Source organism: Mustela erminea, chromosome 6 (assembly GCF_009829155.1).
Source record: "Mustela erminea isolate mMusErm1 chromosome 6, mMusErm1.Pri, whole genome shotgun sequence".
NCBI classification, from domain to species: domain Eukaryota; kingdom Metazoa; phylum Chordata; class Mammalia; order Carnivora; family Mustelidae; genus Mustela; species Mustela erminea.
In genome coordinates, this window is record NC_045619.1 from 34,001,475 (window position 1) to 34,028,629 (window position 27,155).

Consider the following 27,155-nt stretch of genomic DNA (forward strand, 5'->3'; position numbering starts at 1 on the left):
TAATCTCATAACATTCTTTCCTGTTTTCTAATTCTTTCCAAATGCCAGTCTTAATCTTTTTTTTTTTTTTTTAAAGGGCACTTGTGGTTTTCTTTCTTATGGTTGTGCTCTCTTTTTCCGTGTCTCTGTGTCTATCATTCTTCACTTTTAAAAACTTTTAGTAATCCTTCTCTGTATAAATTCTTGCCTGCACAGCTGGGTACTCGAAAAAATTGACTGCTTGGTGGAATTGCTGTAAAGACTAATCCAAAACAAATTTTACATAATATGTTAAAACATTTAGATACTTCTTTAGCTATATTTGGCTAATTTTTGGTAAAATTTATACAGATGTATAAATTTGATAGGTTCACTCTTGTTCAGATGTTTTGGCATTAGGTATATAAAAGCAATAACGGTGGGGAATTGAACGATGTTAAAGAGCACACACTTGCAACGAGATGAGGAAGTTCTGAGGTGTAATGGACAGGATAGTGATTACGGGAACTACACTGTATGAAAGACTTCAAAATTGCTAAGAGAACAGATCAATACTTTCGTAATGTGTATACATATCAGATCTCTATGTTGTACACCTGAAACTAATATCATATTGTATGTCAGCTATACTTAAATAAAAAATAACTTATTATGGCAGATTCGTTGACTTTTGTAATATTTATTTTACTGTACTAATATTCTACTGTTCCCCTGTTAAGTTTATAGAAAGTTACAGATTTACATATGAAAGGGCTTAAAGGAACCATTTTGTATTTAGAAGTATTCAAGAAGCAAAAACGTTTTTCAGTCATAATTTTTTGACACTTTTGGTATCTTTTTCTTAAGGCATTGGCCTTAAAGTGGCTATCTCTCAGATAACTGAGAAATTTTTAAAGTACATATAACCTATTAGGCATGGGAAATATGTCCAGTTCCAAGAAAGAAAAGAACAAAGAATAGTCTTGTTTTTTGGATTTTTCACACATTTGGCAAAAACTTATCAAACGAAACAAAACAACACAACATCTTTTCTTTCTGAAAATACTTCAATCTTTCCACTACTGGTTCATATTCTGTTAACCTCGTCTTTTCTATTAGATTTATGAAAACAGGAAAATTATTACTAATCCTATTGAAAAATCAGGGTGTATCACAATGTGTTTTATTGGTGAAAGAAGTTAATTACATAGAAGTGTTTGTAAGAAACGAATGTATGAGTTCCAGTTCAGCTATGATTGCACAGCTTCTGTTGGAATACCATAGATAATAACAACAAACCCTGGTAGAAAATATATAAAATAACGACCTGCAGGGGGAGAGGGAACCAAAGTAGGTAGAATCTGAAAAACACACGATACTTGGAAAAAGAGAATGATGCTGGCTGAATTTTTTATTTTTATAGCTTTTACCTGAAGGGTGGGTCCCAGACTATACATGCGGTCCGTTAAAACTTTAATGGACATTGGGGAGGGTATGTGCTTTGGTGAGGGCTGTGAAGTGTGTAAACCTGGCAAGTCACAGACCTGTACCCCTGGGGATAAAAATACATGTTTATAAAAAAAATTAAAAAATTAATTAAAAAAACAAAAACAAACAAACAAAAACTTTAATGGAAAACCCTCTGTCTTGCTGTGTTGAAGAAAAGGACAGGGTTTGGGCCAAACTTACTTGAAAGCTAGAGGTAAAATCTTAGGTAAAAGGAAAGTCGGAGAAAGGAACCGAAGTTCTGGGTACAAACACTGCCAATATGTCCACTGACCCCCAGGTATGTCTGCGTGGGAAAGACTCCAAGCAGCCCAGGAAAGGCCGAATGAATTGATCCAAGATTTAATCTATCTTCCGCTAAAAGGGAAACAAGAATTTTCAATTTTAATGGTCAAGTTGAGTCAAGTCCCTGGTTAAAAACAAAAACAAAAACAAAAAACAACAAAACATTAAACACTTTGGAGGAGGGGCACCTGGAGTCCTTAGGCATCTGCTTTCCACTTGGGTCATGGTTCCAGAGTCCTGGGATGGAGCCCTGCTTTGGGCTCCCTGCTGGGCAGGAGGCCTGCTTCTCCCTCTCCTACTCCCCTTGCTTGTGTTCTCTTTCTCACTGTGTCTCTGTCAAAAAAATAAATAAATAAAATCTTAAAAAAAAAACAAAAACTTTGGAGGAATATAGAAGGTAAAACTTCTACAATGTATCATTTGTAATGTCCAAGATAGTCTGAAAATACCATATAATGAATCACAGAAACATGGGGAGGGAGACTTGTAGGCTAGCTTTGTCAGGATATTAAAAAACAATTACCATAAAAGAGTAAGATGACAAATTAGACCTCATCAAATAAAACTTTTGTTTATTAAAAATATATCATCAAAGAAATAGATATGTAAGCTATATGTATGAAAAAAAATTGAAATATTTGCCAAATTTATACCTGACAAAGGACTGGTATCCAGAAAATATGAATTTTTAAAAAAGATTTTATTTATTTACTTGACACAGAGAGAGGGAGCATAAGCAGGGGGAGCCGCAGGCAGAGGGAAAGAGAGAAGCTGAGTCCCTGCTGAGCAGGGAGCTTGACTGGGGGCTCTATCCCAGGACGCTGAGATCATGACCTAAGCCGAAGGCAGAGGCTTCACTGACTGAGCCACCCAGGAACCTGAAGATCTTCAACTGCTCAAAAATAAAAAGATGAACAACAATATAAATTAGCAAAACATTTTAATAGATGCTTCAAAAATAAAACATGTAAGAATGAGCAATAAGCATATGCAAAAGTGTGCAATATACTTAGTCTTCATGAAAAATCAGACTAACACTACCATGAGAAACGTCTGCATATGGCCTGAATGGCGAAAATGAGAAAGACTAACAACACTGACTATTGGCAAGATTGTGGAGAAACTGGAACTCTTGTATTGGTGGTGGGAGTTTAAAATGTTATAATTATTTTGGAAAATATGTGTGTTTATTGTAAAACCAAACATATATTTACCCAGAAATCCCAATCCCAGATATTTGTCCTACAGAATTAAAAGCATCATTTACTGACTACAGCAACAACAGAGCAGCTATAAGAATATGTAAACCCTTTATATTTATAACGGCCTAAATTTTCTGGAAATATTTCAGCTATCTATTAGTAAGAGAATAAATAAACAAATTGTGATTTATTTATAAATTGAATGTTACTCAGCAATAAAAAGAATGAACTATCGGTACATGTAATAACATGGATGAATCTCAAAACATTGAAAGAGAAGTTGCACAGAAGAGTAAATACTACAGGATTACATTTATTTACTTATTTGCTTTAGATTATTTATTTATTTGAGAGAGAGAGAGAGAGTGTGCACGCATGAGTAGAGGGAAGAGCAGATGGACAGGGACAGAATCCCAAGGAGACACCCCCTTGAGCAGGGAGCCTGACACAGGGCTGGATCCCACGACCTTGAGATCATGAACTGAGCCCAAACTAAGTCCGACACTTAACTGACTGTGTCACCCAGGTGCCCCTGCATGATTACACTTATAAGAGAGACTAGAATAAGTAAATTAAAAAAAAAATTTCAAAATACTATTTGTCTCTGGAGAGTTGGTGCAGTATTGATTTACTGTGCAGAGACATGAGAGGACTTTCTGGGGTGCGGTAATATTTCATATCTTGATTGAATCATACAAGTATACGCATTTGTGAGAACTCATTGAATGGTACACTAAATATTTATGCATTTCATTGCTTATAAATTTTATCTCGAAAGAAACCAAGCTCAAAGTCTAGGTAATTACATTCACCCTGAAGTCTTAAAAGGAAGTGTACTGATGTCTGTTACTAACTTTGTAGTCCATCAAAAATAACATGGGCTGACAGATAGAGAGATGAATTGGGCGGGTATGTGATGAAGGAAGTATAATAAAATATTACCTGGTACTAGGTATATGGGTATACCTATACCCATCTTTCACTTTTCTGTTTTTCAACATCTTTCAACTTTTCTGTAGGTTAAATAGTTTTTATTATAATATGTCAGAAAAAAAAAATGAATCTAGAATGTAAGTTTTATTTTACTTAGTCATTTTGAACATACTTAAGCCTAATGAATGTGCTACTGTGTTATTCTTGGTAATACAATGAACAACTGTAAACAATTGTTATTTTCATCAATAGACATTTAAGTGGGATGCCTGGGTGGTTCAGTCATTAAGCATCTGCCTTTGGCTCTGGTCATGATCCCAGGGTCCTGGGATCGAGCCTCGGCATCAGGCTCTTTGCTCATTGGGAGACCTGCTTCTTCCTCTCCCACTCCCCCTGCTTGTGTTCCCTCTCTCGCCGCGTCTATCTCTCTGTCAAATAAATAGATAAAATCTTAAAAAAAAATAAACATTTAAATACTGTTTGAAGGTGGCATGAAAGTCTTTGATCTATTAAGATCAAGAAACCCCAGTAGAAAAACATGCAGAATGCATGTCCACAGTTTGAAAGAAAATTCTGAATAGTTGTGAACCCTTTAAAAAAATGCTGCATCATGGATGTTGGTCATGGCATAGAGGCTGATATTGTATGGAAAATATAGATACCAATCTATTTAAGTTGAGAAATGATTCTGAAAAGTCAGACTTGATTCAAAGATGTTTTAGGAATATGTGATAAAGACTATAAAGAAGTATAAAATAAGAATTCTAATTGCTAGGGTTATTATTTTCCTTCTTAGTGATATGTAATATAATGATACATCTCATGTCAGATGACATTTTAGAGTTAATGAAATACGGTATTTATGAGTTACTACTATGTTCTATATATCATGCTATGAATAAAACACAATCCCTGCCATTGAAAAGTGCAAATTTAGGGGAGGAACTATACCAGGTACAATCAATAATACAATACAATACAATACAATATACAATATAAAAAATAAAATAATACAGTTAATACTAATTGTGCCTTGTGAATCCACTCTGTAGGAATCTAAACTTACCTAGTCTTATCTGGGAAAATTCCCAAGAAGAAGTAGCATATACTTAGTTAAGAAGGGTGATTATCAATTTGCCTGATTAAAAAAAAAAGAAGAAGGCTGGAAGACAGGAAAGAGCTGTGTAAACAAAAGAAAGCATAAGAACGTAAAGGCAAGAAGAACAGAGTTCTTATTTTTTATTTTTATTTTTTTTAAAGATTTGATTTATTTGTCAGAGAGAGTGCACACATGTAGGGGGAGCAGCAGGCAGAGGGAGAAGCAGACTCCCCGCTGAGCAAGGAGCCTGATGTAGGACTCAACTGCGGGACTCTGGGGTCATGACCTGAGCTGAAGGCAGATGCTTAACCGACTGAGCCATCCAGGTGTCCCAGGAAGAGAATTTTTTAAAGGTGATGAAATCTTTCATATGTGAGAGCCTGAGAGTTGTGGGAAGTAGTGTACCAGAAAGGGAAGTTAGATTAGCCTTTTTGCAATATGTCCTATGTCATGGTAAGTATGTTATTATTATAGGACAAATGTTGCTAACTGTGGAGTTGGAGTATCTGCATCATGGTGAGGAGCTGATGGAAATAAGACTATTCTCAGGACCCCTGCGTGGCTCAGTCAGTTAAACATCTGACTCTTGATCTCAGTTCAGGTCTTGATGTTAGGGTTGTGAGGTGTTAAGCATGAAGACTAATTAAAAAAAAAAAAGAGAGAGAGAGAGAATGAGAGAGAGAGAGAGAGAGAGAGAAACTGTTTTCTTATTTAGTTCTTACAGTCAAATGATACATTATCCCATTGCCCTTTATTTTTAGGTACAAGCAATAATTTCCTGCAAGTAATCAATGAAGTCTTTGAGAGTTACTCACTTTGCCATTTATACATTGAAATTACAATAATGCAGTGTTTCTGAGAGCAAAAATCCCATATTCTTCTGTATATAGAAGTATCATTTCATTATTGTCAGCCCTCTGCGTTTCCCAGGACACAGGCATACATACAAGCATAGAGTTGTCATTCCTACAGGCAGAAGAAAGACTGTATCTATCTGCCCGTTGGACATCTCCTTTTTACTGACTAGTATGTTTTCACTCTAGCATCCCAAGTTTTCTGTAGGTAATAAACCTACGTCCAGGATCAGTTTGTGATGATTTAGTTGCTTTGTCTTAAATTCTAGGTCCAGAATCGGCATGCAGATTAGACCAGGCCAGGCAGAGCATCCCATTGTGCTGGGCACATTGATGGGGGCAAGATGGTTTTATAACAATTTATAACAATTTTATAACAGAGACAGGCTTGGATTTCTGCCTAAGCACCTTGCTGGGTTAACTATGCCTTCCATTGTCTTTGATGACTTTTACTGCTTCAAGTTATAGAAAATTGATTAAAAAGTAAATCATTTATGTCCATAAGAATATAAATGGATTCTGTCAGCTGGATGAAATTGACTATTGCCCTATGGATATTGAAGTTCTGCATTCTGAAAAATTTACTTAGCATTCTTGGTTGTCTATATATTGTGTATTCTTTTTTTTTTTTAATATTATGTATTCTTTGAACTGGGTATAACATCTTACTTACTTCATTAGCTAATGAGAAAAGAAAACCTTTAACATATTTTAATTTATATGGTAGTGAAATTTGTATTTCAAAAACAATATCTTTTGACACTATTGATGGCTTGACCTATTCCATTATTTTTATGAAGATGCTATTCTGTGATCCCACCCAATATCTGGTCTAATTTGGACTGCAAAACTGTCATGTTGGAATTTTAATGTTTTTTCCTTAAATGGGTTTTGCTTATTTTTTGGTGGGAGGGTAGGTAACCACTGATTTTTAATTTCTTGTTTTGGTGCATTATTTTATCTGAAAATGAGATTAAGTACATTATTTGTCAGGAAAAAAATTTATTTTCATGTCCTAACTTGATAGTTACACTGAATAGACTATCTGGTCCAAAACTCATTTTCCCTTTGTTCTGATGTCCTCAACCATCTGGTATTCTACTGAGAAGGATAATGTCAATTTGATTCTCATTCCTTTATAGTCAGCATTTTCTTTTTTCTCTTTTTGATAGCTTATAGGATTCTCTATGTTTTCTTTATATACTGAAATTTCACTATGATATATCTTTTATTCACCCTTCTTGGCACTGTATGGACCGTTAAACTCTTTAGACTTGCAATATTCTTAAGTCTGGGATATTTTCTTCAATTATTTTTGATAGTTTTCCCTATTGTATCCATTCTTTCTTGTTAGAATTTATTATTCCCAAATTGTTGCTTTAAAGTAATATCCTGTTGCTGTTTTATGAGAACAAAATATTCTGGCCTGAGTATCCCTGAGGATGCTTGATTTAAAAAAAAAAAAAAAAAGTTGTTTTGTTCCCTGAATTGTCTGTATTGTGTAGTGTGAATTGCTATATTATTTTGGTCTTCTCATAATTCTGATTTTCTTCATATGTCTAGTGATTTTTAATACTTTCATCATGTTTTAAAAGAACTTAAGCTAATTATTCTTGGTGACTGGCATAGGTTTCCTTTGTGGGTATGTATATGGTACTCTAATTTTCTCTGGAGTTCTTTCCTCCAGAAGATTGGGACTGCCTGGGAAAATAGCTGAATATCATGTGCTGATCTACTTCTGGGCTTCACCCTAGGTTATGCAATGCAGAGCTGGTCTTCAGTGAACCACAGACCCAAACCAGATTGGAAAGGCTTTGCCCTGACCATGAATAATACCCTGATCTGATTTTTCCCCAGTGGTTTGTCCCATTCCTCCAGAGAATACTTTGTTCTTTTTGACTGAGAGCAAAAACTTAGCTACTTATACCTAGGAAACAAGGTGGTTTCTACCACTAGGGAAGACGAAGAAGTAGAAACACCACTTGCCTTTTACACATGCTCTTTATTCACCCTCTTAATTTTTTTATTTCTTCTTTTACTTCTCCAATGATTGCAAGCTCAGAGTTCTTTCAGGGTGACCTATTCACTCTTGTTTTTTTTTTTCTAAAGACTCTGTACTTTCTTTGTGCCTTCATTCACTCTATTAAACTGTTAATAAGATCCTTTTTGCTTTTCTTTCCCAGAATTAAAAAAAGAGAAATCTCCCAGTTCTATGAATGATCTCTTCCTTTCTCTTTACTATGATAGAAGTAACAGTCTCTATACATACGCAGAAGAGGGAGTCATTCTCATGGTGGTTAAGTAACTTGTTCAAGGTTATTATGCAAAGTTATCTATGCCTTTTTAATTGTCTATGATATTTCCCTTTTGGGAACTGCCCCCTTAACCAGCTGGAGTTGTCATTCTGGTATCTGGATGTATGTTACACACCTTTCTTGTCATCCAACTATTGTGATTCACTTCAAAGAGGAATATATAGAAAGTTCCAAGCCATTCAGAGTCATTCACAAGAAATGTTTTTCCCTGAGTTATAGGAATAGTGCAGGCTTGAAGAGACCAGTGGCCATCTTTGATAGCATGAGGAGTGGAACTGTCTGAAAATAAAAGCTGTATAGGAGGATGAAAAGCTGGGGCATGGAGCATGACAGAGTTCTGGTGACTTTGTGTCCCTGGATACACTCTGTCTCTTTCAGTTATAGAAGTCAATGAATGTTCTTTCTCTGTACAATACTAGGTTGGGTTTTGTCATTTGTGTCATGCCAGTTCTGATTTACACAACTATGCAGTACAAAATAAGCATTAAGACCCAGGCGACCTGCCTAAAGAACCTGTATTCTCATTCACCACTAGATACAGCTTCCCCTGCACAGGTAAAGACTAAGAGATAGAGAAGAATTAAGAAAGCCGATTTGTTGAATTAGCTTAAAAATTTCAATTAATCAAACAAAAATTTGTTGTATATGTAAATATATTCAAGTGAGACAGAAAAGAAGCCTACTAATTACTTGATTTATCCATACTTTTTTTAATGCACTCAAGATATTCATCTCTACATCCTAACCTAATAAAAAAATCAACCAGGATTCAAAGTAGGTTATGCATTCCATAACTGGGTACAGATGATCTGATAGAAAGCAGCTAAGCACTTGTCTGATAGCAGAGTGTTCCCATAGGGAAATTGTAGTAGAAAATCATTCCATCTCTCACACACACACACACACACACACACACACACACACACTTGCCCTCCAATGATTCAATTTAAAACTAAAATGAAAAAATTTCTAGCTAACTATAATAACTTGGAGAAAAAAAGGAAAATTGGGTATCTTGCCATGGAATAAATACATAAATGTTTGGCAGTCTTTCTCAGTATGTTGAAGGGTAATGAAAACTACATGTAAAATCTCTAACTTTTCATTTCGTTAGACTTTTCCTCATTTATTGACTCAGAACATTATAAATAAAAAGAAAAAAATAAATAAATGCCTTAGGTACCAGCAGGGAAAAAGAAAGCTATAAAACCTAGTGATTAATGAAATAAACCTTCTGTAGGGAGCAGTTGATTTCTAAACTGCAGACGTAGAGCAAATCAGATGAAGATACTTTCTTAGACTTTTGAAGGTATTAACTTTTGGCATGGAAGATATCTCCTGGAGAAATATACCACTAAGTTAACCAAATTACCAAAAGAAAGAAAATTAATTTTCAAAAATTTTTGTGAACTAGAGGAACAAACTAACCATCAGTTCTGTACCATCCTAAGAAACTGTAAAATTGCTTCTGCTTTACTGACTTAGAATAAGTGTTTGTATAATTATACGTAGCTCAACTTATTGCAAATTAATGCTCTAGGTTTATGCTCAATTTATATGACTGAGTCTTATATCATATTGTGCAATAAAATTCTCATTTGATTCCTCATCAAGTTTAAAGACGTTCTAGCTTAGAGCAAATGTAAAAATCATGTTGTCAAAAGCTGAGCCCATCTGTTACCACCGGAGGTCATCTGGTTTCATTATTTATTCTGCTGGAATGTGTAGGCAAAAATGTATGTTTTAGGACCTAAAATGTTCCATATATATTTATGGTTGGGACTATATTTATAGTTTTTCATTGTTTTTACATTAAAACACAACCTTAATGCTAGTAACAAAAGAGTTTCTTTTCTCTGAAGTACAGATGTATATTTTTAATATTTCCAGAAAAAGAAGTTAACTCAGAGAGGTATCAAGAGGACATGTGATATATGATCCAAGATTTTGTTTTCTTCTTTCATTTTTTTCCTTTAAAAAGGCTGTGTCTTTAAGTAAAACATCCCCCTCCATCCTCTCTACATAGCTCTCAAACAAATGTGATGAGTCTGTAGAGGCAAGAGTACAGTTTGTAAGCTAGGTTTCAGTAAATGGCTATATTATTAGATGGCTATAGCTTTTTATATTCATTAATTTATGAATATGTCACAATGAAATATATCCTAGGCCATATACAGTCATCAAATTTTGGCATTTCTGCAGTGACTTTCCATGATTCCAGTGATAGCATTTAAACTCACAAGTTCAGAAATTATCCTGGGATAGCATTTACTAAGCAAGTCTGAGATAGTCATGAAAGGACATTAATCTTACTCCACAAGTGAAGTGTGAAAGAAATATTACTTTGTATATACCATTAAATCAATTTAGATTTATCTCAGAGTTGTACTTCTCCTATGCTGGATGGGAATTTCATCCCAGTCATTTTAAGGGTATCTTCTTTGACTTACACTCAGAAATCAGGAGATCTAGACACTACCTCCAAAAATGAGATAATGACTTGTAAGCTCCTGTTGACTATTTGCTACTAGCATCTTTTTTTGTCTAAGTCGGCAGTGTTCTTTTGATGTCCAGCCATGCTATGTTTTCATGCTAGATATGGGATATAGAAATCTTTGCACCCAGAATCTATTTATTCTTTCTGGAATCCATTTTTGCTTTAAAAACTATCGCTTCTTTCAATCTTACTCTATGTGTTTTGGTGAAGCTGATTTTATCCTCCAGACCCATAAATATACCTATTACTATAGTCTGGGCAATCAGCAGAGCACATTTCTTTGATTTACAGTGATTGGTTCATAGATGAACATGGGACACGTTCAATGTTAATAAAATGCATGAAAAGCCTTATTTGGAGCCTAAGAGACTCTCACTCTTTCCTTTAAAATATGAAGTTCAGAGCCTGTGCAATTTGAAGCTAATTAAGCTGTTTTAAAACCAAGAGAGGAGGGCTTGCTGGAGAACAGTACTGAAGTTATGGTGCACAGAACTGAAAGAGAATAGGTAACTGAATCCAGGGATATTATTTCATTTACTGATCAAGTGATACCTAAACTTTTCCATCATGTAAGTGGATAGATTATCTTTTTGTTCAAGATTTGGATCTGTCTTTCTATAACAGAAATAGCACCATAAACAATTCTGTAAAGATTGTCATAAACCATTCTGTAAAGATTAAGTCACCTCCCCTGGTCCAGCTTGGAGCAGTCCTTGGATAACCATTACCTGTGACTTAAAATCTTCTCTTCGATTCCATAATCCATTTTCTCTGCCTCCTTGATTCTTAAAGACACTTTTTCTTCCAAACCCTGCACTATCATCTAACATCATCTTTTTTATTGGCTTAGGGCCCAGAAATTTTGAGCTGACTTATCTCCTGGAATCAGACTGAATATATTAGGGAATGGTGAAGCTGTTGTGGACTTCGTATTTTTAACTATATCAACACTCCCATTGGCCAGTTTCAGCCCCCAGATTTTCAGAAACAGCAACGAAAGTTTTTCATTCAAAAGATAAAAAGTATCTGTGATATCACTTTACTTCTGAGAATTTCCATGCATCAAAAATCTCTAGACTTTTAAACTTTGGTTATCTACTTTGATGGAAGACAGTAAAGGTGATAGAGCAACAAAACAAGAAATGGAAGAACAGAAGACACTACTGTTTTAATAAGATACCTTCATTCATTTTTCTGGGGTGCCAACCAACTAATTTACAATAGGAAATTTTTACTGACATATATAATTGAATAATTACTTTTGATGTGGAATTTTATTATATCTGAAAAGGTTAACCTATATATTGATTTAATAAGGTCACGCTAGGGGTGCCTGCGTGGTTCAGTTGGTTAAGGGTCCAATTCTAGATTTAGGCTCAGGTCATGATCTCAGTGTTGTGAGATCAAGTTCCCTATTGAGCTCCCTGCTCAGCAGGGAGTCTGCTATTTTCTCTCTCTCCCTCTGGTCTCCCCCCGCCCCCACCCCACATACACACTCTCTCTCTCAAATAAACAAATAAATCTTTTTAAAAAATAAAAATGTGAGTAACTCCCATGAGTTCTTGTTCCAACACTCAATAGTCAAATGTGTCTACCTTAAGATGAGGAATATTATAGAAAAATTCCCCAAGAAACAAGAATAGTTAATGATTGGTTCCAAAATAACACAGAAAGAATTTTAAATTAGGACCCTCAAAAGATCAGGAACAATTTATGCCACAAATAACCTTTTGAAGACCTACGATTCTTGGAGACCAGATCAGAGTCCTCTTGTCAAGAAGGAGGTAACAGTGGCACAGGATGACCTTGGAGGAAGTGAGACATCCATTTCTTCTCTCTCCTGCTCCTTCTTTATCTCTCCATATTAGTTTAATAAGGGTGCCATAGCAAAGTACCTCAGATTGAATGAGTTAAACATTTATTTTCTTGGGGCGCCTGGCTGGCTTAGTCAGAAGAGCACATGAAGCTTGATCTCAAGGTCATGAGTTTGAGCCCCATGTGGGGTGTGGAGATTACTTCAGTAAATAAAGCTTAAAAAACAAAACATTTATTTTCTCATAGATCTGGAGGCTAGAAGTCTGTCAAGATATCTGTGTCTGCAAGGTTGATTTCTTTTGAAGCCTTTCTCCTTAACTTGCAAACGATGGCCGTCTTTTCTCTTTGTCTTCATATGGTCTTTCCTCTTTGGGTGTGCATGTCTGTGTCCAAATTTCTTCTTAGAAAAATAACAGTCATGCTGGATTAGGACCTTCCCTAAAGATCTCATTTTAACTTAATTCATTCTATAAAGACTTTATCTCTGAATATTATTGAGTCTGGGGTACTAGGGGTTAGGACTTCAACATATGAAGGTGGGGGACACATTTAGCCTCTAACACTCTTTTACTCTGTTCTTTGCCTCATTTGTTATGGCACAAACCTAAACCTCAGTCCTGGACTTTCTCATTTTATTCTCTATAGCTAGTTTTAGAAATCAAAAAGGGTGAGCAACAGAAGATCATTGCTTTATTAAGACTTTTCTTTTACTTCTAGCACTTGGTGATTGATCAGACTCAATACCCTCCCATCCTCACTCCATTTCCCCACATTTATTATTGACACCTTACCCCTAAAGCTTCATTAATACTTTGCATCTGGATAAACTCAAGATTCTTGCATGTTTCAAATAGAATTTTTTTTGACTGCTAATATGGAAGTAGGAGAAATTGTTTTTATTTTTATTTAATCAATATAGCTTCTTGAACCAATAAAGCTACAATTTATGGAGAAAATGCAAAATCAAATAAGGACTCAGCTGTATCTTTCGGAAGTCAATCTATTTGTCGAACTAGTGCTCTACTAATCTTTCCAATTAATTTGTGGCTGCTGATGACATTGCATTTCTAGTGTCACTAGGGATGATAAACGATCAGACACCAGGGGAACTGCTGTCAAAATAACACTGTTTCTTTGACGAAAAATATCACCTTAATATTATATTGCTGAAAATACTTCTTTTCATAGAATTCATTAGCTACACATTAAGAAATTACAATGAAGGGGATGCTTGCTATCTGTGAATTAGGGGAAAATGTGTCAGAAAACACAGCATGCAGAAGAGAGTGTTACTCAAAGAGGCAATTTGAGCAGATCTTCAAAATTAATAACAAAATTTTCTGGTCATGAGTCAGTTAATAGCAAACTGTTATAAATTAGGCCATTTGGGGCGCCTGGGTGGCTCAGTGGGTTAAGCCTCTGCCTTCGGCTCAGGTCATGATCCCGGGGCCTGGGATCGAGTCCCGCATCGGGCTCTCTGCTCAGCAGGGAGCCTGCTTCTCCTCATCTCTCTCTCTGTCTGTCTCTCTGCCTATTTGTGATCTCTCTCTCTGTCAAATAAATAAATAAAATCTTTAAAAAAAATAAAAAAAAATAAATTAGGCCATATTTTTTAGGAGAAAGGAAACAATTTTGTGTGATGTTTAAAATGCTGTCCATAATACTTTAATTGTGCCCTTATGCCTCACCTCTACCTTGTTACATTCATGTTCCAATAAAAGCTGTAATTATTTATTGAAAGGTAATATGCACTTTACTAGCACTTTACATACATTATTTAATAAAGCCCCTACATAAATGTGATAGGTATTATTATATACTAATTTTAAAAATGGAAAAAACTGAGGCTTGAGGAGTTTAATAGCCTGACCAAAGTCACATGCTAGCTAGTAAGTGGCAGTAACTAAATTTGAAGCCAGTCTGCTTGTCTTTAAGCTCTAAACATTATCTTGTTGCCTATTAAGTTTTATTTGATACCTTAGCACAGCTGTATTTAAAAATAAATTAGCTACTGTGTAAGTGAAGTGTTTCTTAATAGAATGACATGTAATATTGCCAGAGCTCATTATACCGTAACCTAGTCTAAAATTAACACTGCCTTACAATGGATTGCACTATAGTGTCAAAAGAAATTATAGTTTTGCAGTTCATATGCTTTGTATTTTGCTCTGCTTTTCAAATTTTCAGCTGAATGAAAAACAATGAACAGTTTGTTTTGTTTTGTTTTAAGTTGTCTATTTACAAGGTGCTGTGGTGACTGGGGCTTCAAAACAGTCTCAACCATTTTTCCAGCAAGAAGCTTCACTTCAAACAAGTTGTATGTGACTCTGTAGGAGCCAATAAATGTTCTCTTATCATAAGATGTAACATTTGAGAATCTTACAGTTAACATACAATTCTCAATCTCAAGATGTTGATTGCTTTTCTAATAATGGAAAAAGGGAAAAGTATCTTTAATTAGAAGACTATAATGGATCTAGTGAAAGAAAGCAGATAAAATTTATAGAGAGCTCATTGTTTGGTAATTACCAGATACCAATTGCTACTACGATTTCAAGTTTGGAAAATAAATTTTGTATTGATCACTGGTGAACTTTTTGTGACTTAAATAAGTTGATGCTTCAATGCCAATTGCCCTTAAATTCCTGGTCAATAAAAAAAATTACCATTTTTTTGTCTTATCCCCTCAAAACTGTCTTGCTGATGATTTCAGGACTCAAACAGGTAATCTAGTGAGTTCTGCTATCAATATCGTATTTATTTACAACTTGGGCTAATTCAAAGTATAACTTCATTAAGAATAATTTCAGGCAGTGAAATGGGGAGCATCTGAAGACTGATGTCCTCACTCTACCAGCCATGCCAGGGGCTAACCTTCAAGTAGGTGTCATTGCTCCCCAGCCTGTGGAGTGGGTGATTTATTCATGTCTAAAATAAATTTCCGTGGACCCTGCCAAGCACTTCTAGTCATCAGTCCTCTTCCATGTTCTAAAGTTCAAAGTTTTTTGCCTTTGCTCTATCACTAATTCATTTGCAACTGATTACCACTGATTACCTCTTTTATAATTGGGTGTGTGCTCCATCACCCTAGTTTCACAGTCGATAAATTTCAAACACTTCAACTCTTGGCAGGACACATCCTTTATCTTTTTAATTTGTCTGAAATTTGGATCTCCACCTGGGTACTGCATAAGGATTTCATAATTTACCTTATCCTAAATGATCTGTTTTTCACTCCTCAAAATAATTGCTCTTCCCAGGAGCTTGCATAATTTGGAGGCTATATTAAGGGGAAGCTCATTGTTCCAAGCAACACATCACAAATTTTATAACATACAAGATAATTGATTTTTCATGTATGGCAAGTCCCAAACAGGTGTTACTGTATAGATTGTGTCTAGAATCCATGAGGTAACATAGAGACCCAAGTTTCCTATGTCAGAAAAAAAAAAAAGATTGCATCAGAAAAGCTAAATTAAGGCAAGGACGTCTATTCAAGAGTATAATAATAGGTGTCAAGACTATTACAAGACTCACCTGACCTCCTTAAATAAAAAGAAAAAAGGACCAGAAAGTTTTTTAAGAACAACAGTGAGCTAGTGGAGGAGAATTGGAAGAAATTAGTCTATGTGATCAATGCTATTAGGCCATCTTTGTTTGCTAATTGATGCTTATAAAAGTTAGGCTTCTGGGACCCTAGATGGTTCAGTAGGTTAAGCATCTGACTCTTGATTTTGGCTCAGGTCATAATCTCAGTGTCATGAGATGGAGCCCTGCCTTGGGCTCTGTGTTTGGCATGGAGCCTGCTTAAGACTCTCTCTCTCTCTCCCTTCCACTGCCCCTCCCCCCCCACAAGTGCACATGCTCTCTCTCTAAAATTAAAAAAAAAAAATAGGCTTTTAGTCTCCTACAGAGAATGGGATGTAGAGTCTCCATCTTTCTCGATTATTACATTTCAAAGGGATGGCTCACAGGTTCCTGACAAACACATTCTTGAGTTGGAATGGATTTATATCTGAAAGAGATAGAGGAAGAATTTATAATTACAAATATTCTAAAGCAAATGCTCCAAGGAAAGGGAAGTCAAGGGGTTATAGTCAGGAAACAAATTCTCCAAAGTTTGTCAAGCAGAAGGAAACCTTAAAGGGATTTTGTATTATCTATGCATATCTTTGAAATTTTCATTGTTTTTCTGTATCAAAATGGTGCATGAGGAAAGACCACAAAGGATGCCCACAGGAAGTTTCATGGTCTAGTTCTGAAAGTTTCAAAGTCTAGTTCCGCTGGCTTAATCTCAGGCACGTGACCGCATTCCCCTGCAAATGGGTCAGGGAAACGAGGGGTAGCTGTGAGCCCAAGAGGAGTACAAAACTGGTTTGATAAACAGAAAAGAAATCTCTGCCATTGTAAGACAAACATCTAATATATAATTATACAATTGAACCACATTACATGCTCTTTCGTTATAGACATTAATCAGGTTGCTTTGTTTGAATGTTTGCTTTCCACACTAGAGCATAATGAGAGCTGTGTTTGTGTCATTTCTATTTTTTGTTTTCTTAGATCCAAGAAAAATGTCACGCACATGGAAACCATGTTGCCCAGCAAATATTTCTTAAATGAATCATTGTTGGTGAGAGGTGATATTTTGAGTTGACACTGAAAGTTGCTGCCTTTAATCACAGTTCACTCTACCACATCTAGTCCCTAAAATCTTTAAAGTTAGTCTTGCTTGTATAAATTCCAGTTAAAAAAGAAATGATATATATAGTCACCCCATGTCCTTATTTTAGAATGATTTGCACTTACTTATTTAGACACAATTTTTTAAAATAAGTTGCTTTATAGCTCAGCCAAAATTATTTTTAAAGCATAATTGAATTTTATTTTGAACATTATTAATGCTTTTCTTCCTATCATTTTTCACTAAGCTAATGGCAATGCAGTAAGAAAATATAGTCTCCTGTTTATTTTAAGCAGGTACCCATACTGATCCAGGATCCTACTCTCTGAGTTTCTCAGTTAAATAGCATTTGTCACATTTTTCTGGAATATGAATCACTAGAAAACATCTTTAGTGAAATCCAGAATTAAATAGGGCTATCATCAGAACTCATAGGCAGAGAAAAAAGACAAATCTAACACTCCCGATATGCTCAAAGGAATAAGATATCCTGCGGGGAAATCCGATCACTATTTCATGCTTCCACGTGGCATTGTCAGGCCTACCTCAGAATCAAATTCCAACTGTATCTCTATGACAGAATGTATTTACCATTGCTGTTGATGTCATTCTAAATGTAATCTAATTGATTATTTAACAAAATGTCTGTAACAAAGTATTAGTATTTTAATTCTACTATGAAGGCAACTGAAGCATAAAAAGGCATATGTCAAAGCACCAAGTATTTCATTAGAAAAATTAAAATTGAAAGCTCTCCATATTTTGACAGTTGCATCGTATACGGAGGCATTTTCTTAGCATAAATAAAACATTTTCATTCTTCTGACAATTTGTTTTCAAATATGCACATATAAAGTATTTTTCAGAATCAACTTGATAGGGCTTGATTCTTTCTGTTTTAATATTGGGATAATTTCATTGTATGTCCCATATGGACAATTCATTGCCAAAGTAGAAAGTAATGACTCCAGACAAGTAGTTGGGATCTATGCTCTCAATCCATTTCTCTTCTCCCTTGTCACGTCGTTTAGAAAACATTTATATCCTAATAACAACTTTCATTTATACTATGTTTGAAAATCTATTACTCTTGGGGCACCTGAGTGGCTTTGTTAAGCATCTGCCCTCTGCTCAGGTCATCATCCCAGGGTCCTCGGATCAAGCCCCAGGTCAGGCTCTCTGTTCAGTGGGGGGTCTGCCAGTCCCTCTCCCTCTGCCTGCTGCTCCCCCTGCTTCTGCTTATGCTCATTCTCTCTCTGTCAAATAAATAAATAAAATCTTAAAAAAAAAAAAAGAACATTTATTACCATTTCTCTTATAAATCTAAATAGCTGTTTTCGTAACTCCAGGGTGAAATTAATCATGCAGTTAACATTTCCATTTTACAAGTTGGAGAATGAAAGCACCAAGGGATTCACAAACTTGATCAAGATAACATAGCCAGTATGGTGGATTGTGTTTTCTAAGATGACTGTAACAAGGCGTTCCATTCCACACCCTCTCCTTACACATTGACATTGAGAACTTCAAGTGTCTGTGTTCACTCCTCTTGACTCTGGGCAGGCCCTTGGCTATAGTGGAATTGAAGCTATACGGCTTCTGAGGTTAGGTTTTAAAAGGTAATCACCTTTCTGTCTGATCCTTGGAATTCACCTATCATGATGTGAGGAAGCTTAAGCCTTATTAAAATGTCTCCTGCAGGTGTTACAACCAATAGCTAGCATCAATCAACAGATGCATGAAGGAAGACGCGCTTGAGATTACTTCGTCCTCATCTACCACCTGATAGTGAACGTATGAAGAATCCCAAATGAGAGCCCAATCAACCATGAGAACGGGGGGTAATAGTGATCAATGATGGCTGTGTGTTTTTTTTTTTTAAATTTTATTTATTTATTTATTTGACAGAGAGAGATCACAAGTAAGCAGAGAGGCAGGCAGAGAGAGGGGGGAAGCAGGCTCCCTGCTGAGCAGAGAACCCTATGCGGGGCTTGATCCCAGGACCCTGAGATTATGACCTTAGCCGAAAGCAGAGGTTTTAAACCACTGAGCCACCCAGGCGCCCCAATAACAGCTGTTGTTTTAAGTCACTAAATATTGACATAGGTTCTGTCGCAACACTGAGTGGGAAAGCTAGTAAAGGTAGCTGAGGCTTTAACCAAATTCTTCTGATTACTTGTCGCAACTCCTTGTGATCTTTCCAGTACGCTACATTAGGTGGTGATTTGGGATCATTGAGCCCAACCGTTGAGAAAGAATTCTTGAGACGTTTTTCAATGCAAAAGGTATATTTATTGCAGCATGGGGAGAAATCCCTGGGCGGAAAGAGCTGCATTGAGAGTGTGAAGGGTGACTGATTATGTAGGGTTTTCTATCCTCTGGAGGGGAAGGTGACATTAGAGCTCCAGGAAATTGAGTCTATGGGTTCCTGGAAGTCTGACTATGACTAAGATTATGTTTTTCTTGGAAATCATTAAGACAGTTACAAACTATAGTGGAGTTTCATGACTGTGGTCTTTATCAGTTGATCATTTGTCTTTCCCCAGACTTTGTTCTTATCCCGGCTTACGATATGTATCCCCCCCCTTAAACTGGGGGTGGGAGGTAGTGGGTGGGAATGGGAGGGTGGGGGAGGGTCATTGCGTGGTGTCAGTGGCTGTTTCGCCCTCAGCTTGTCTTTTGTCCTCCCATCAGGTAGCGTGCCAAATCTGCATAGGAATAGTCACGTAAAAAGTGAAAAATTCAGTTCTGTAATTATGTATGGCGATGGTTATTAACTAAACTCACCGTGGTGATCATTTTGCAATTTATATACTGATTCTGAATCATTAGGCTGTATACCTAAAACTTACATAATATTGAATGTCAACTATGTCCCGATGTTTAAAAAAAATGAAAAATTCAGATACCTATCAGAAAGGTTTATTACACTTTTCACAGCTTCATGACCAAATGACATAGATCATTGATGTAGTGAAAGATGAAGCTAGATTTTTTTTCTCAGTTCTTGTAGTGACAATTGATGACCATGGGCAGATCATTTCACTTCTCTTTAGCATTAAAATCAAACACTATGGCACGCTTCTAACTACCCCCTCAGGCAAGATTTTACAAGAAAATTAACTGAAAACAACTCTGGTTTACTTCTGAAATATTCATTTTGTGCCCCCGCTGTGTGCTGACTAAACCAAAAACCTCAAAACCAACCAAACAAACAAAAAAACACAAGCAAAGCAAAACAAAACACCCCCCTCCCAAACTAAAATATACTTAGGGCTGTAGAGATTTAGTAAAATTCTTAGGAGTTTAAAAATTTTATCTTTATTCTCATTACTTAAATCTGTTATGAATTTAACCTAAATAATCAAATCTTTAATAAAAAACTACTGTATTATGATATAAATACTTGCTGTTTTCTAGCAAAAAAATACCTCAAGGATAGTTTACACCCTTACTATATTTATTACATTTTGAAATCGTTAAGGCTAAATCATATTTGGGGTACAGTTTTAAATAAACAAACAAACAAACAAAAACAGTACAAGAAAGGGTACCTGGTAGCTCAGTCATTAGGCATCTGCCTTGGGCTCGGGTCATAATCCTTGGGTCCTAGAATGAAGCCCCTCAGCCGGAAGCCCTGCTTCTCCCTCTCCCACTCGCTCTGCTTGTGTTTCCTCTCTCGCTGTGTCTCTCTCTGTCAAATAAATAAATAAAATCTTTAAAAAAACAGTACAAGAAGAAAATACATTTCGAGGTTCATTGACATTAAATTTGAATGGGAAGTTGAAGGTCTGATTCTATGCGCAAGATGTGTTCCAAATTATGTTGGTGGGCACTTAGGTCTGTTCAAAGTGAGAGGCTCCTTTCTCCCACCCAACAAAATAGTTAACAAACACGATTGTACATACTGGCCTGCATTTCTGTCAGAGATAGATATTCACAGTGACTTCCACAAATGAGTGACACAAATATTCTTTTATTATTTTTTTAAAGATTCTATTTATCTATTAGAGAGAAAGAGTGAGCAAGAAAGAGAGCAAGCACAAGAACAGGCAGAGGGAGAGGAAGAAGCAGGCTCTCTGCTGAGCAGGGAGCCCGATGCAGGGCTCAATCCCAAGACCCTGGGATCATGACCTGAGCCAAAGGCAGGTGTTTAACCAACTGAGCCACCCAGGGGCGCTGCAAAATATTCTTTTAAATACATAAATCAAGTAGAGTCAACCCCTGTTTGAAGATGTTCAGTGGCTTTCTATTACAATTAGAATTTTTTTTAGCCTGTTATACAAATTCCTCCATGACCCACTCTTTGTCTCCTTCTAGAACCTCACTTCATCTCTGCCCCTTGCTCACTGTGCTCTGTCCACGCTTGTCTCCTTGTTATTAGGTCTTGAATAGATCACAACATTTCTTTCACTTCAGGCCATGGCTGAAGTGCTTCTCCCCCTACCTGTAACCCAACCCTCTGTGTCTACTCAGAGAGTCTCCAAAATAACATGTCCCTGACCTCTCTGTGTTATTACCCTGTTGTAGAGGAAAAAACAAAAATAAACAAACAAAAAACTCCAAAAAACCACTTCCTCCACCTTTTGAAATTGACTCTCTGGGACCTGCAAATTAAATTGACAAAAGTCAAGTTAACAAGAGGGGGCAGGGAAAGCACGCAACTTTAGAATGATTTTTTGTTTTATCTTCACAGGGACTTCATAGAAAAGAAGTAAAAAAATCCAGAGAAGTGGGCAGACTTAAAACTTATACATCATTTTCACAGGAAGCGCTACCTTTATAGAGAAGGGTCTAGGCAAAGGAAAGGGAGTTTGGGCTTCTGAGGCCAGCACATTGTGGGAAAGTGACTAGGAGACATATGGGGGGACTAATAATGGCAGATACAGGTTATTTTAGTAAGGTCTGTTTCTGCAGACTCATCTTGGCATCTACTCTTTGTCTTTGGTGATTGAGTGCTTGCTTCTCTTGGTCCAGGGAGGGCACCTTTCTAACAGGAGATATATGACCTGCCTTTAGGCAGATAGGGGGATGACAGAGAGGTTTTCCTGGAGCTGCTGTTTCTCAGTTGCCTTCAGCTCAAAAGGATCAATATACCAAAGTGGCGTATTTTGGGGTGGCATATTCTGATTCCTTTCATCTGGTTTATCTACTTATTACTCATTTAACATGTATCGATTCTTTAATTTTGTCATCATTCCTTTGCGTGATTCCTCTGGAATCATTGCAAACTGCACAGAGGCAGACTTCTCAGCTCCCTTGCCTGCTCCCATATGGGCAGTTCTTAAAACAGCCTAAGTGCCCACTGCTGTGATTTATACATCCCTCTGTTTCTTTCTCCTGCCTCTCTTGCCCATCTGAACATTTCCTTCGATTCTTTCATGCTTGATTGCTTTCTCTCTCCTCTGCAAAGATAAAGATGTGGAAGGAATAGACTGTCAGAGGCAATACTTTTCAGAGGGTATAATTTGGACAGAAAAAAAACAAAAACAAAAAAACATGGAAAAAAACATGGAAGTCATATCATCCAGAACAGTCTAGAGGCCACATAATACAGGAATTAAGACTGAAAGTTCTAGAGCTCCCATACCTGCCTTGAATCCTGTTTGAACCATTTACTAGGGGTATATTGTGGGCAGATTGTTCAACCCAGTTGAAGCTCCATTCTTGTAACTCTGAAGTGAGGATGATAATGGTTTCTGCCTCATAGAGGTGGTCATAATGATTAAATCAGTCAATACATTACTTGTAAAAGTAAAGCTGTTGAAAGATTGCCTGGTGGTCAAAAAGTGTTAGTTTTCTTCTCCTTTTAAAGAAATTATTAATAATTTCATAAGGAATACAGAGCACTAGATGGATAATTTAGCTAAACTGACAAGAAATTTAGCAACTGGTCTGCTAAAACAATAGCTTACGCCTAGGTAGTGCATATGAGATTGTTTCTAATAGAGCTCTGACGGCCTTAAGTGTATTACCTCCTATAATTCTCCTACCAAGCTCTGAAGAAGCTGCTAATATTGTCTCCATTTTGACATTCTGGAATCAGACACAGGTCATACGATGAAGTGATAGACCCAGAATTTGAACCTTAATTGATTGAACTCCAGAGTTTTTGTTCTGAACTAGTAGGTCATACTAGTCTTTCAAACAAACAAACAAACAAACAAATCTAAAAAACCTCTCTTTAATAAATATGGATCATGGAAATGTGATAAAACTGATGAACTTCTTAATATTTTTATATATGGGTATGTCTAATTTGTATTTAGTGACAACGTGTTTAGCATTTTTCCTCCCACTTATTACAGGTGTATCATTTAACAAGTAGATATAGGTTATTAATCATTTATAAAGATAAATAATTAAAATTTAACATTAAATTGTTTTTTAAGACATAAAATTATAGAAAACTATTTAGCACTCAAAAAAAAACTATTTAGCACTCATTGGAACTTTTAAAAATTTCCATTTTATTTGATATGTAACATTTCATATTAAAATGGTCTCAGATCAGGATGGGGTTAGAAGCAATTTAGAATAACCAAATATAAAACAGTGCCTTATATATTACAGGTACTCTTAATAGTATGAGTTCTTCAGAAAAATTCTCTTTCTTGTATAATCCCTTTTTATGTCTACTCCTTTGAGTTAAATTACTTTAACCTCGTAAATAAATATGTGGGTATATATATATGCTTATATAACTTGCATATATATATATATATATATATATATATGCTTATATAAGTTGTTTATAATATGGCTGTCTGGATTTTATAAAGACTATACTAAATAAGAAGGAATGTAATTGGATTTTACAATATAATGTGAAAGGACTTGGTAGGCTATGTGTGCTCTGAGAGTTTAACCTCAAAGTCATGGAGCTATGTTTCAGTTATCCAATTACCGATAAAAAGAAGAGACTAGTATTTCTCTTGTGCGCGCGCTCTCTCTCTCTCAATCCTCTCTGGTGAAGCCCAAGGTCAAAGTGATGAGGGAACAGAAGGCAAGCTGAGGACAAAGCAGGAGCTGACACCCCACAAACCCTCCCCTGTATGGAATATATGTGACATTCCTCAGGCACTCCAGGCTGCCCTAAAGGAAAAACAAATAGTTAACTTGTTGAGATCACAATTCTGCAAGACTTGAGTCTCCTTCAGTTTATAAATGTTTTAGCAAGCTACAAGAATGAAGCATTTCTATTAATGGCCTAGCTCCCAGAAGGAAATGTAGATGCAATTAAATGTCCTTATAACCTGTAGCCCGTGGACAGATACTGGAAGTGGGTTAGAATGTAATGTTCCTCCAGGAAGCTCCCCCGACAATTTTCTTGTTAATTCCTTGCTAGAGGGAAAATAAAGGCAAGGCCTCTGGTATCCTATGAGTCATCTTTAACGGATGAAAGTCCTTTTGAAACCTCCCTTTTCCTTACTTCCCTCAACCCCATAGAATGTTATCAGCCACCCCTCACAACCCTGGGGCAGCAGCTCTTTCTGCCCACAGGTCCTGTCCCCATGCTTTAATACAGCACCATTTTGCACCAAAGACATCTCAAGAATTCTTTCTTGGTCCTCAACTCCGGACCACACCCCCCTGAACCTCATCCATATTCCAGATTCGCATCAGTTGGATTTTACTCTTCATTACTTGTTGTTGCTTTTGCCTCTGCGGATACTTGATTATTTCCCAGATTTCTCAGTGATTTCCAGTCCTTCACCAGCCTGCATTATACTGTTGTTTTGGTTATTTATTTCTCTTTCTGTTATTTATTTATTTATTTTGGTTATTTATAAACAATCCCAAACTGTGGTGACTTAAAATAGCAACCACTTTACTTGATCCAAAATTTTATAGTCAGAAATGTGGGCAGGGAAGGACAGGAGTAACTAATCTACTCCACGATATTGGAGATCTCAGGTGGGCTGCCTTGAATAGGTGGGGGCTGGCTGCCATAGCTTAGTTGAGCCCAGATGTTTAAGGATTTAGTTTTAGTAAAATACCTGGGTTCTTCAGCTCTCCTATATGTAGCTAGCTAGCTTGTACCTTCTTGTAGAAGGGTGGTCTTACAGTTGCAAGAGAGGGCATTACATGAGGACTAAACCCAGTATGTATGTGCTTATCAAGTTTCTGCTGGTGTCATACTCTCTAATGTCCTACTGGCCAAAGAAAGTTACATAGTTGACACCAGAGCCAATGGGAGGAGACTTTATAAGGGTGTGAAAACTGGAGGGCATGGGTTTGTGGCAGCAACCGATTTAACCATGCACCTCAGTCCATCCTTCGAAGTCTAATAATACACAGCCCTTCCATATGCAAAATACATTCTCCCATCCCAAGACCCTTGACATCATATTTTCATGTGGTATGAATATCATACTTGCTTATGGTTATCAGGCTTAGGCTCCCATCATCTGAATTAGGTTCAGGTAAAAATGAAGATCCTCAGGTGTGGTTCCTTGGGGGCAGCTGCTCACGTGTGACTCCCTCCAATCCAGACAACTGTGAACTGAACAGGGAAGCTATCTAAAATTTTTTTAAAAGTCTAAAAAAAGGAAGTTTTCTGCCTCCACACACCCCATATTCTTTTTTTAAAAGATTATATTTATTTATTTGACAGACAGAGATCACAAGTGGGCAGATAGGCAGGCAGAGAGATATGGGGAAGCAGACTCCCTGCTGAGCAGAGATCCCAATGTGGGGCTCCATCCCAGGACCCTAGATCATGACCTGAGCTGATGGCAGAAGCTTAACCCACTGAGCCACCCAGGCGCCCCCCACACCCCATATTTAATGCTGAAATAGTAATAGGAAAATGGTAGAAGACGTTCCTAGTTTAAAAAAAAAAAAAAAAAAGTGAGGGAACATGAAAAACATAGTAGTCACCGGTCCACAATATTTCCAAATTCATCTTGTTCCATATTGTCAGATGGATATTATTTAGGAGGTAGAAAATTGTCCTTGACTAGAGACTGGTTCTACCAATGGGGTGGTTCTCTCTGGGTTTTTTCCACTCCTTCCAATCTGTCTTTGTTTTGCATTAGAAATGATATACATATAAAAGTCTGCCTGCTTCCCAGACCCAAGGCCAATCCATGCTTTAGGTTTTTGTTATAATAGCACCACACTTCTGGCATCCATTTCTCTTAAAGTTTTCTATTGTCATATACCATACCAACCCAAAGCTTAGTATATCAAAGCAAGAAATAATTTAAGTAAAGATAATAATTCTGTGAGTCAGAATTCTAACCCATTAGGGCTTGAATGACTGGAGCTGATTAAAAGGATTGACTTACAAAAGAAAACTGGCATCTGGGTTCTGAAGTCTGGAAGTCCATTTGATTTCCTGGTTGCTCTTTATTGGCTCTTCCATGTGGCTAGCTTGATTTTTCTCATAGATAGTGGTCTCAGATATCCAAAAGGTAAATTTCAAGAGGATAAATCCTGTACAAGCACTTACCAAGCCTCTGCTTGCATCAGCTTATCAATGTCCCATTGTTATGCAAACCACATGGCCAACCTCAGAGTCACCACTGATGAGAAACAAGAGTATAAACAACATTAAGTGAGGTTTATCAATGTAATAGTTCACTGTACCTACCTGAGCAACCACCTAAAGCTGCATTGAACTGTAATTTCACCTGTTAATTAATTCATTTTTAAAAAAGATTTTATTTATTTATTTGACAGAAAGATCACAAGTAGGCAGAACAGCAGGCAGAAAGAGAGAGGGGGAAATAGGCTCCCTGCTGAGCAGAGAGCCTGATGCAGGGCTCCATCCCAGGACCCTGAGATCATGATCTGAGCAGAAGGCAGAGACTTAACCCACTGAGCCACCCAGGTGTCCCATTACCTGTTAATTTAGAAAGACCCACATCTTGAAGATAAAGAACACATCAATTCACCTAATGTACCAAAAGTTTAGTTGTTAACTTGACTCAAATAGTGCTCAATTCATATTTATTGGATAAATCGAATGTATAAAATCATTATACATTAGCATTTCTAAA

The 27,155-nt window shown here is 36.6% G+C and overlaps 1 pseudogene; it reads left to right on the forward strand.

The window, feature by feature from the left end:
- Positions 1-412: 412 nt before the first annotated feature.
- The window catches only part of LOC116593457, a 41,153-nt pseudogene continuing 14,410 nt past the window's right edge, over positions 413-27,155 (forward strand).